This window comes from Leucopleurus acutus (genome assembly GCF_964270905.1).
Source record: "Leucopleurus acutus genome assembly, chromosome: 5".
NCBI lineage: Eukaryota > Metazoa > Chordata > Mammalia > Artiodactyla > Delphinidae > Leucopleurus > Leucopleurus acutus.
The window spans coordinates 99,374,824-99,385,841 of NC_139147.1; positions in this window are offsets into that span (position 1 = coordinate 99,374,824).

Below are 11,018 nucleotides of genomic sequence, written 5' to 3' on the forward strand. Positions count from 1 at the left end.
CACCTTTATAGGAGAATTTAAAGCTCTTCCTGAATATCAGTGAAAGATCTGAATTTGAATCTTTGTTTTGGAACTTACTAAAGTGTGGCCTTGGAGAAAATGGTATCTATGAATCTCAATTTTTTCTTAGTAAAATGTAGATTAAAAATATCAATCTACTGGGATTGAGTGATTAGAGAAAATGTTAGGTAAATTCTGGTGGTTTGTTTTATTTCTCCTTTTCAGATTCCTTTTCTGTATTATTTGTATGGCAACTGACTATATTCAGAAGATAACCCTAGAAAAAGAAAGCCCGACATTTATTATCTCCCCTACAATGTTTATAACGTGTATGATAGCCGCTTGTGAATAGTGTTGTTTCTCTACCAAGGCTCTCAGTAAGAATTAAGTCCTAATGAATTAACTTCTTTCCTATGCATCTGGAATGGTACTGGTTGTATAAAAGTCTTAAGACACTGAAAGAATAATCACTCAATTATTTTCTCATTCTGATTTAGAGGAGAAACATCAGCCAGGAAAGGCATTGGAATACATATTTATTTTGCTTAACTCAACAGTTCCTCAAATGCCACAAAATGTATTTTTGGGGAGTCATCAGACTAGAGGTAATCTCTCTGGACCCTGATATAGTTCTGTGATTTTAACTGCACTACTCAAGTAGGTGAGGAAGAAAGTAGTTTGAAATGTATCTTTTACAAAAACCACCTGAGGATATTCTCAAGATCATGCATATTCCATGGAATTTGCACTAAAAATGTTGAAATATAATGTGCCTTTAATACAAAGTCTTAAAAATATTTTTTAAGGAAATTAATTATATATATTATGGTACATCCATACAATGCAATGCTATTTGCTTTTGAAAAATGAGGCAGATCTGCAAGTACTGATATGGAAAAATTTCCATCATGTACTGAAAAAATATGGAGGGGGGTATAAAAGAGTATGTTTGCATTGCTATACCTCATAATCCAACAAACAAAACAGAAACTGGTAAGTAAGGATCATGAGCCTCAGAAGCAGAATTGAAATGAAGAATATCTTTTTACTTATACAGTCTTTTGTGCTGTTTATTTTTTACTATGAGCATATATTACTAAATTCACGAAATTTAAATCAAAGTGAAACAAATCAAACATGAAAGGAAATAATAAAATGTTTTGCGTGAATCCTCAAACTAAAGCATGATAATATAACTCTTATTTTATTGGGTGGACTTATCAAAATAAATCCAAATTTTCAACGTAGATAAGTATTGCCTTTGGAGTATCATCAAAATTCTGGATACAAAATAACATATGAAGAAAGAGCCTTATATTTACTAGCTGAGATAGTCCTGACATTTTAATTTTTCTTAGTTATAAAATAGTCAGAAGAAAGTGTGCCCAAGAGTTAATAAAGAAAATGACCTTCAATATGTTTACACTACAGCAATTTAACAAGCCTGAATCACGAATTACAGAAAAAAATATTTTGATCTTACATAAGCTTAGAAATAGTATGTTTATGGAAAATTAAGTGATTATTAAAGTGTCATAGTATGATACAAGTTATCAGCTGAATGAAGAATGCTAATGAATAATTGAAAACCTCCTTAACTCTTAATCACATAATTTTCCAGTTGAGACAACTTGCTGTTATCTACTATAGAGTTAAGACGTCCCTCTGCAGCATACCTGATGTTTATCATTAAGTGGTTTAATTAAATTAACAGCAACCAGCATATATTTATTTCATGCCTCGTACAGCTTTTAAATACTAAATCATATGTGTATTTTGTAAAATTAACTGCTAAATTAATTTTGACTGCAAATTTTAAAAAGAGGTTTAGTCAGAGGTTCAGTTTCACTTATAAACTCCAATTAGTTAGACTCCTATCATTACCACTTTTATTCTAAAACTTAATTTTTAAGTCAAAAGCTTTTTAGCATCATTAGTTATTCTAATATCAGAGCCATAAATTCCTTAAAAGAGATATTTTTCTTAAAATTCACGTCTGTTAGCCCTCATAAAAATTTTTTTTTCCAGGAAGCCACATTGTATGAGGGCATTTATTGATGTATTTTTTGCCTTTTAGTATTACTTTCTCTTTTCTGATCACTCCCCTTCCTCATATTACCACTTATATGAAATATTACCTTTCGTCCTAGGTCTCCTGGAAAAAGACCTCCTACTATTTCTTCTTGTTTGTTTCCTAAGTCAGAGGTGACCACTGCGACCCTGACATCTTCTTTGTTTATACTTTTTATTAATGACAATCAACACAGTCTGTATTGTCTTCCTCATTTATGATTTGTTTCTTCTAGAAAACTTTCCAGAAAACAAAAATATTCAACGCATTACACTTTTCTCTGACCTTTTATAACATGATTTATATATAATATGTTTTATATACATAAGTATTATATAGTATACATAATGTATATAGTAGATATAATACTATATATATATGTACACACATATATAATTACTAATCAAAATTAGCTTTGTGGTATAAGTCAATCACCTGCTTTTTCATATATCTTCCTCAACCAAAATGTGGCACCCTGACAAAGGGAATATAGAAACTTAGTCAGATGAATCTATAAAATTACCAAGTGAGCTAAAATAAAACAATTCTTTAGCTAAAACTCTGTCACATGATAGGGAAAAATAATAACAAACAAAACTCGACTGGTGGGACTTCCCGGGTGGTGCAGTGGTTAAGAATCCGCCTGCCAATGCAGGGAACATGGGTTTGATCCCTGGTCCTGGAAGATCCCACATGCCGCGCAGCAACTAAGCCCATGCACCACAACTGCTGAAGCCTGTGCACCCAGAGCCTGTGCTCTGCAACAAAAGAAACCACTGCAGTGAGAAGCCCACACACCGCAGCAAAGAGTAGCCCCTGCTCACAGCAACTAGAGAAAGACTGTGCGCAGCAATGAAGACCCAACACAGCCAAAAATAAATAAATAAAATATAAATAAATGTTTTCTAAAAACCTCAACTGGTTAAATTACAAGTTTTCTAAGTTCAGTTCCATTACTATGATTTTTTACTCATGTTTTGAATTTACTGTATTCTGACTTCCTCCTCCTCCACTCTCTCAATTTGATTTTTCCACAGCTACAGATATTGCAGTTGCAGCCTCTGCATCTTCATCATGCTCTCTCTGAATGTATGCTTTCTTTTTATTCCTTATGACAAATTTCAGTAAGGTGACTTGCTTTCACCTAGCACTCTCTGCAGTTTTGGTCTATGGAAATTTAGATGAATCTTCACTGGATTCCATAAGTGAGGGGACAGATCAAGAAGAGGGTTGGAGCTGAAATGGAGTCTGATATTGTGTTAGTTATAAGAAAATATTGAAGCTGTATTTTGTATTTTATGTGTGTGAGTGATTTAATAATTAATATTTTAAAAGAGCTCAAGTGCTTTTTTATCTTTATTCTTATATGTTATAATGCATGTCCACTCTCTTTAAAAATGAACAAAAATTCAGTGTGTATAATATTCTCAATTCAAGTTTACTTCCTTGATAATTTTGTCAATATTGCTATATTTTGTTCTGATTTTTATTGTTTTTTTCTTTCCTTTTCTTTCTCTTTTTAATTCTTCTATCACTTGCTTTTTTATTGAGATATAGTTATTTACAATGCAAGTTTCAGATGTAACACATAGTGATTCACAATTTTTAAAGTTTATGCTCCATTTATAGTTATTATAAAATATTAGCTATATTCACTGTGCTCTATAATGTATCCTTGTAGCTTATTTATTTTATATATAAATATTATATTATTTATTTTATATATAAATATTATATATATTATATTATATATATAATATTATAAATATTATATATATAAATATTATATATTTATTTTATACATAATAGTTCTTCTTAATACCCATCCCTATTTTGCAGCTACCCATTCCCTCCCTCCACTGGTAACCACTAGTTTGCTTTGTGAATATGTCTCTGAATCTGTTTGTTTTCTGTTATATTCCCTCATTTGTTTCATTTTTAAAATTTCACATGTAAGTGATAACATAGTGTTTCTTTTTCTTTGATTTATTTCACTAAGCATAATGCCCTCCAAGCAATTCATGTTGCAAATGACAAAATGTCATTCTTTTTTATGGCTGAGTAGTATTCCATTGTTTATATATAACTGCATCTTCTTTATCCATTCATCTATTGATGGACACTTAGCAATCTTGGCAATTGTAAATAATGCTGCTATGAACATTGGGGTGCATGTATCTTTTCAAATTAATATTTTTAATGTTTTTAATGTTGACGTGAATTAGTTTTTTCAACTAATTATAGATGATTTGTTTCCCTTATTTCTAGATGACTACAAAGTAATTTCTTTATTATTAAAATTGAAAAATTTTAAAGGCCTTAGTGTACATTATTTTATATTCCTTTTACCTGGAATATATGGGTGTTTTCAAATTATTTCAAGAATTTTTTTATTATATTTCAACTCATTTTACCCAATTTGTTGGTTTCAGCCATAGGGATACTTGTTCATATTTTGGAAGGTCTTTGTTCTCTGTATCTATGATTGTCTTCCTGAAGGCTTTAATCTTTGTCTTTCTTTTTTCACTCAGTGTAATTCTCTTAAATGCTTTTTTCTATGTCAGTAATTCAATTTTCAATCTCTGATACTTCATTTACCTTATTAATGTCTATAGAGATGCTTTATTTGTCCTCAATTTATTTCCTTAACTTAGTAATATATTCATATTATCATTTTTTTGTCAACTTTTCTTTGGTTCATAATTTTGTAGAATTTGTGTTTGTATTATTAATTTATATTCTAAAGTTTGTACATTTTCTTATATTATTGGACTATTTTTTGTACAAACTAGGTTCTTCTATTGTAAATTATGAATAATGAATATATGAATAAAAATGGAAGAAATTGATACCATGAAGATTGGGACTAATAGCCAACTGGGGATATATATCTTAGAATCGAATTAGGAGAAAGTGTGAAAGTGTTGAATTTAAGAATTGGGCACTTGCTAACTTTTTTCTTTTCTTTTTTTCTTTCTTTTTTTTTTTTTTTGGACTGACTGTGACAAAGTTGCCTCATATATTATAAGAGTGTTTTTTAAAAAATTAACATTTCCCCATAAAATCTTTTTATATTTAGACACTGAATTGACAGGCTTTAAGAAATAACTAATGAGGCAATTTGATGATGACTAGACAGAGTCCTCATAACTACTATTTCAGGCATGCTCTTACTTTATCTGAATGGCTTATTGCCTAAATTCAGAGAATTTGCTGAAACTATAGTTTGTAACTGTTCTAGTGTTAGATTCCTTTCAGGAGTTTGAATAGATTAAATAAATGAATGTTTAATATGTGCCTTGCTCTACCAGAACTAATTTATACAGCATTGGGAGCAAAATTGTTTACATCATATTATCTTGTTGTAATACAGCTTACAAAGTGACTATTTTTTTAAAATAAAAATTTTCATTTGAAAGCTTGTTAAAACTAGACCTTAGTTTTTAGAGAATTTTTTGGTTCACAACAAAATTGAGAAAGTTATAGAGTTTCCCATATACTCTCAGCTCCCATACATGCATAGCCTCCCCTCTTATCAACATCCCTTACCAGAGTGTTACATTTGTTACAATTTTGAACCTACATTACTCATCTTTATTATCCAGAGTCCATAGTTTACCTTAGGGTTTAATATTGGTGTTGTACATTCTATGGATTTTGACAAATTCATAATGACATGTTTCCACCATTATAGTATTATACAGAATAGTTTTACTGCTCTAAGTATCCTCTGTACCCCACTTACTTACCCTTCCCTCCACTCTAATTCCTGGAACTGCCAATCTTTCTACTGTTCCATAGTTTTGTCTTTTTCAGAAAGGCCATATACTTGGAACAGTACAGTATGTAGTCTTTTCAGATTGTCTTCTTTCACTTAGTAATATGCATTTAAGTTTCCTCTATGTCTTTCCATGACTCAATAGGTTATTTCTTTTTAGCACCGAAAAATATTATATTGGTCTGAATGTAACAATGATTATCTACCTGTTCATCCTCTGAAAAACATCTTGATTGCTTCCAGGTTTTGGCAATTATGAATAAAGTTGCTATAAATATCTGTGTGCAGGTTTTTGTGTGGGCAAACATTTCCAACTCCTTTGGGTAAATAACATATAGTGCAGTTGCTGGATTGTATATTAAGACTACGTTTAGTTTTGTAAGAAATTGCCAAATTGTCTTCCAACATGGCCATACCACTTGGCATTCCCATCAGCAATGAATGCCTGTTGTTCCACATCCTTGACAGCATTTGTTGTTGTCAGTGTTCTGGATTTTAGCATACAGTGGCATAACAACTACTATTTTATTGGTATCTGGCCATGCAGATAACAGAAAAATCAGGGTCAGTTAAATTTGTCAGATTATTAGCCCATTCATTATACATGTCTAAGTACAAAAGTTTGGAAACACTGAAAGCACGTGAAGCCTAGATAAATGTGAGGTCAGTTGTAAAAAACCAGATTAGTGTTATTGAATTCTATGATATTTGTTAAAAAAAATATAAAACTGTTATAGACTCAGCCTCAGCAGATGCAGGGCATTTAAAAACATGAACATTTATTTGTATTGTGCATTAAAAATACATATATAATGTACCCAAAAGCATAACTAAAACATATTTCTACTCTCGGTGCTTATGTCAAAGATTTATCCACAGGGTCCACATATTCTGTGTGTCTGTTCAGAACTTTGATCTTCTTATTATCACTGTCAGAATATTAATAAAGAAATTACATTATACCCACAGGAACCATTCAAAGCCTTCTTGAAATAAGAATATAATCACATTTCTTTTAAAAAATGACAGCACTTACTTTGTCTTTATAAAAAAATTCATCACTTTACCAAGATTTAAGTAGATTTGACTTTTGTCTCCTCCTATATTATAATAGATTTTGGGGGTCAGCAAGACTCATATCAGTTGACAATGAGTAATTACTTAACTCTTTGTGTGTGTGTTTTTACTTTATGCATCACATTATGTTAGGATCCCAGTTTGTGCCATCTGAAATATGTCTGCATAAGAAATGAATTCCAGTAATTTTTTATTAGTAGTTGGAATGCCTAAAATTCCATTTCTAGGTGTTTATCCAAGGCAAATGAAAATGTGTGTCTACACAAAGACATGTATGAGGCTGTTTATATGAAATTTGCATAAGGTAGATCAAATTGGGAAAACAACCCAAATGTCCACCAACAGGTGATTAATTAAACAAATTTTGAGATAGTCATAAAATGGAATGAAATACAGTTGAACTTTGAACAACACAGGTTTAAAATGCACAAGTCCACTTATAAGTGAATTTTTTTCAAAAAATATGTAATACAGTACTACGTGACCCAAAGTTGGTTGAATTGTCCATGCAAAATGATGGATAGGGAGCGCTAAGGGCTTACTCTAAAGTTATCTTTAGATTTTTTTTTTTTTTTTTTTTTTTTTTGCGGTACGCGGGCCTCTCACTGTTGTGGCCTCTCCAGTTGCGGAGCACAGGCTCTGGACGCGCAGGCTCAGTGGCCATGGCTCATGGGCCCAGCTGCTCTGCAGCATGTGGGATCTTCCCGGACCGGGGCATGAACCCGTGTCCCCTGCATCGGCAGGCGGACTCTCAACCACTGCGCCACCAGGGAAGCCCTATCTTTAGATTTTTGACTTCTTGGGGTGGGTACCACTTACCCTTGCATTGTTCAAGGGTCAACTGTACTATTCAGCAATAAAAGTAATGTACTACTAAATACACCTAAAAATATGGATGCATCTCAAGGTCTCAGTGAAAAAGTCACACACCAAGACTGAATTATTCCATTTCATTCGAAGACTGAATTATTACATTGTATGAAACTCTTTTTAAGACAAATTTCATATAAATTAACAGAAACAGGTCAATTGTTTCCTAGGTACTGGGTGTGAGAGAATGAGGCACAAGGGAAACTTTCTGAGTGATGGAAATGTTCTACATCTCGAATGTGTTGGTGGCTACATGGATGCACAAATTGATTAAAACCATTGAAACATATGCTTGATATGAGTGCATTTTTATGTATTTAATTTTTATCTCAATAAATATGATTTAAAAACATAAGATTATTTTTTTCTTAAATGATGCAGATATATAAAAATTATCCCAACTCTTAGTTGGCAACATTTTATAATTGTCTTTTTGTTTTCAAAAATTCTTCATTTTTTTGAGTGATGCAATTTTTCTCTTTAGAATAATACAATTTTACTCTTAAATTCAGTTTTACATTCCACTGATAGTAATTTTTGGATTGAATTCCAGCTTTTAATGGTTTCACCAATCTTTTTTTAACAATATATTTGTTTTATTTTTAAATTCTTAAAAAATTATTTTTTAATGAAGTACAGTTGATGTATAATACTAATCAAGTTACAGGTGTACAATATAGTGACTCACAATTTTAAAGGTGAATCACTCCATTTATATTTGCTACAATACATAGGCCACATTCCCCATTCTATACAATACATCCCTGTAGCTCATCTTATACTTAATAGCTTGTACTCCCTCTCCCTTACTCCCATACTGCCCCTCCCCCCTTCCCTTTCCCCACTGGCAACCTCAAGCTTGCTCTCTATATCCCCATGTCTTGTTCTTTCTTGTTATATTCACTAGTTTGTTGTATTTTTTAGACTCCACATATAAGTGATAGTATACATTTATTGTCCTTCCCTGTCTGACTTATTTCAATTAGCATAATGTCCTCCAAGTCCATCCATGTTGCTGCAAATGTGATTATTTCATTCTTTTTTATGGCTGAGTAGTATTTCTCTCTCTCTCTCACTCTCTCTCTCTCTCTCTCTCTCTCTCTCTCTCTCTCTCTCTATATATATATATATATATATATATATATATACCACTCTTCTTTATCCATTCATCTTTGATGGAAACTTAGGTTGCTTCCACATCTTGGCAATTGTAAATAATGTTGCTATGAACATTGGGTTGCATGTATCCTTCCGAATTAGTGTTTTTGCTTTTTTTGGATATATGCCCAGGAGTAGGATCGCTGGATCATATGGCAACTCTATTTTTAGTGTTTTAAGGAGCCTCCATACTGTTCTCTATAGTGGCTTACCAATTTACATTCCCACCAACAGGGTAGGAGGGCTCCCTTTTCTCCAAACCCTCTCCAGTATTTATCATTTGTAGACTTTTTGATGATGGCCATTCTGACAGGTGTGAGGTGATACCTCATTGTAGTTTTGATCTGCATTTCTCTAATGATTAGTGACGTTGAGCATCTTTTCATGGGCCTGTTGGCCATCTATATATCTTCTTTGGAGAAATGTCTATTTAGATATTCTGCCCATTTTTTGACTGGGTTTTTTTGTTTGTTTTCTAGGTTTTGCTTGTTTTCTTGATATTGAGCTGTATAAGCTGTTTGTATATTTTGGAAATTAATCCCCTGTTGGTCACACTGTTTGCAAAAATTTTCTCCCATTTTGTAGGCTTTTTTTTTTTTTTTTGGTGGATGGTTTATTTTGCTGTGCAAAAGCTTTTAAGTTTAATTAGGTCTCATTTGTTTATTTTTTCTTTTATTTACTTTACAAGATTTTAACAGCACGAACAGCAATGCCAACAATGCAACTAAAATTCATTGAATTCAATATAATAGAATCGTCTTTTTCTCTCATGTTAATAATCCAGAAGTGAGTATCTCATTCTTGTTTCTTTCCTTCTGCAACTCCTAACATGACTTCCTTCTCTGGGTCCTGTCCCTGTTGGCAACTTGTATCACATCTGCACATAAGCCAGCAGGAAAGTGGAAGCCCAGATAAGGAGCATATTCCTTTTAAGTTTGTGACCCTAATGTAACACATGTCACTTCTGCTCAAATCCTAATAGCCTTACATCAGTCATATAACCACATCTAGCTATATGTAGGATGTGAAATGAACTTTAAAGATGGATGACTATGTTTCCACCTAAATTCAGGAGCTGTACTAATAAAGGAAGAAGGTTAAAATGAATATTAGTTGACAGCTCAGTCTATAATCTAACTTTTAAAAAATATGTTTTAGAAAACTGAGACCCTGAGAGGAGAATGAATTGATTTATAATCTCTCTCTCTCTCTCTCTCTCTCTCTCTCTCTCTCTCTCTATATATATATATATATATAAATGATTTGGTAGCTGGAACAGGAATAAAAGCGAGATGTACTTACTTTCAGTCTAATTTTCTTGCCCCTTGGAAGAAACTTTGTAATATAATGGAGTGGCAGTAGGAATAATGTTTCAATGAGATTATAATTTCCTTAGCTTTTCTTGAGAATCATAGGGATGCTATGAGGATTAACTGAAATACAATATATGAAAATACTTTTCACACTGAATAAGAACAACAAATGTGAGTTAATGCCCAAATTTAAAACAACGACTTCCAGGTTGCTAACTCCAATAGCCAATTTCATTTTTTATCATACTTGATTTATGTGTAGGATTATGACCACTTCCTCTTATTTATAATTTTCTCCTCTTGGGTTCTTAGACCACACGTTTATAGGTTTCATCCAAATTATTGGTGTCCATTTCTCCGTTTCTTGTGTTATTTTCTTTTTATACCAAACCTTTTAACATGGAAGTTCTCACATGCTCAGCCTTTATTTCTCTTATAAATGACACTCATTCCTTTGGTAATATTATCTGGAATAATAAATTTAAATATTATTATAGGATGATAATTCCTAATTTTAAAAATAAAACTTATCAACTCCACACTGTCTACCCAGTTCTTAAACAGACATCTCCACTTGAATTTATCATGAAGATCTAATATTGCACATCCAAATGGAATTCCTGCTCTACCACAAACCTGCTCTACTCACAGTCTTCACCTCCTCAGGTTATAAGAATTCCATTCTTCTAGTTGTTTAGACCAAAGCCTTGAGGTTTTTTCTTGAATTCTCTCTTTATCACATACCCCACAT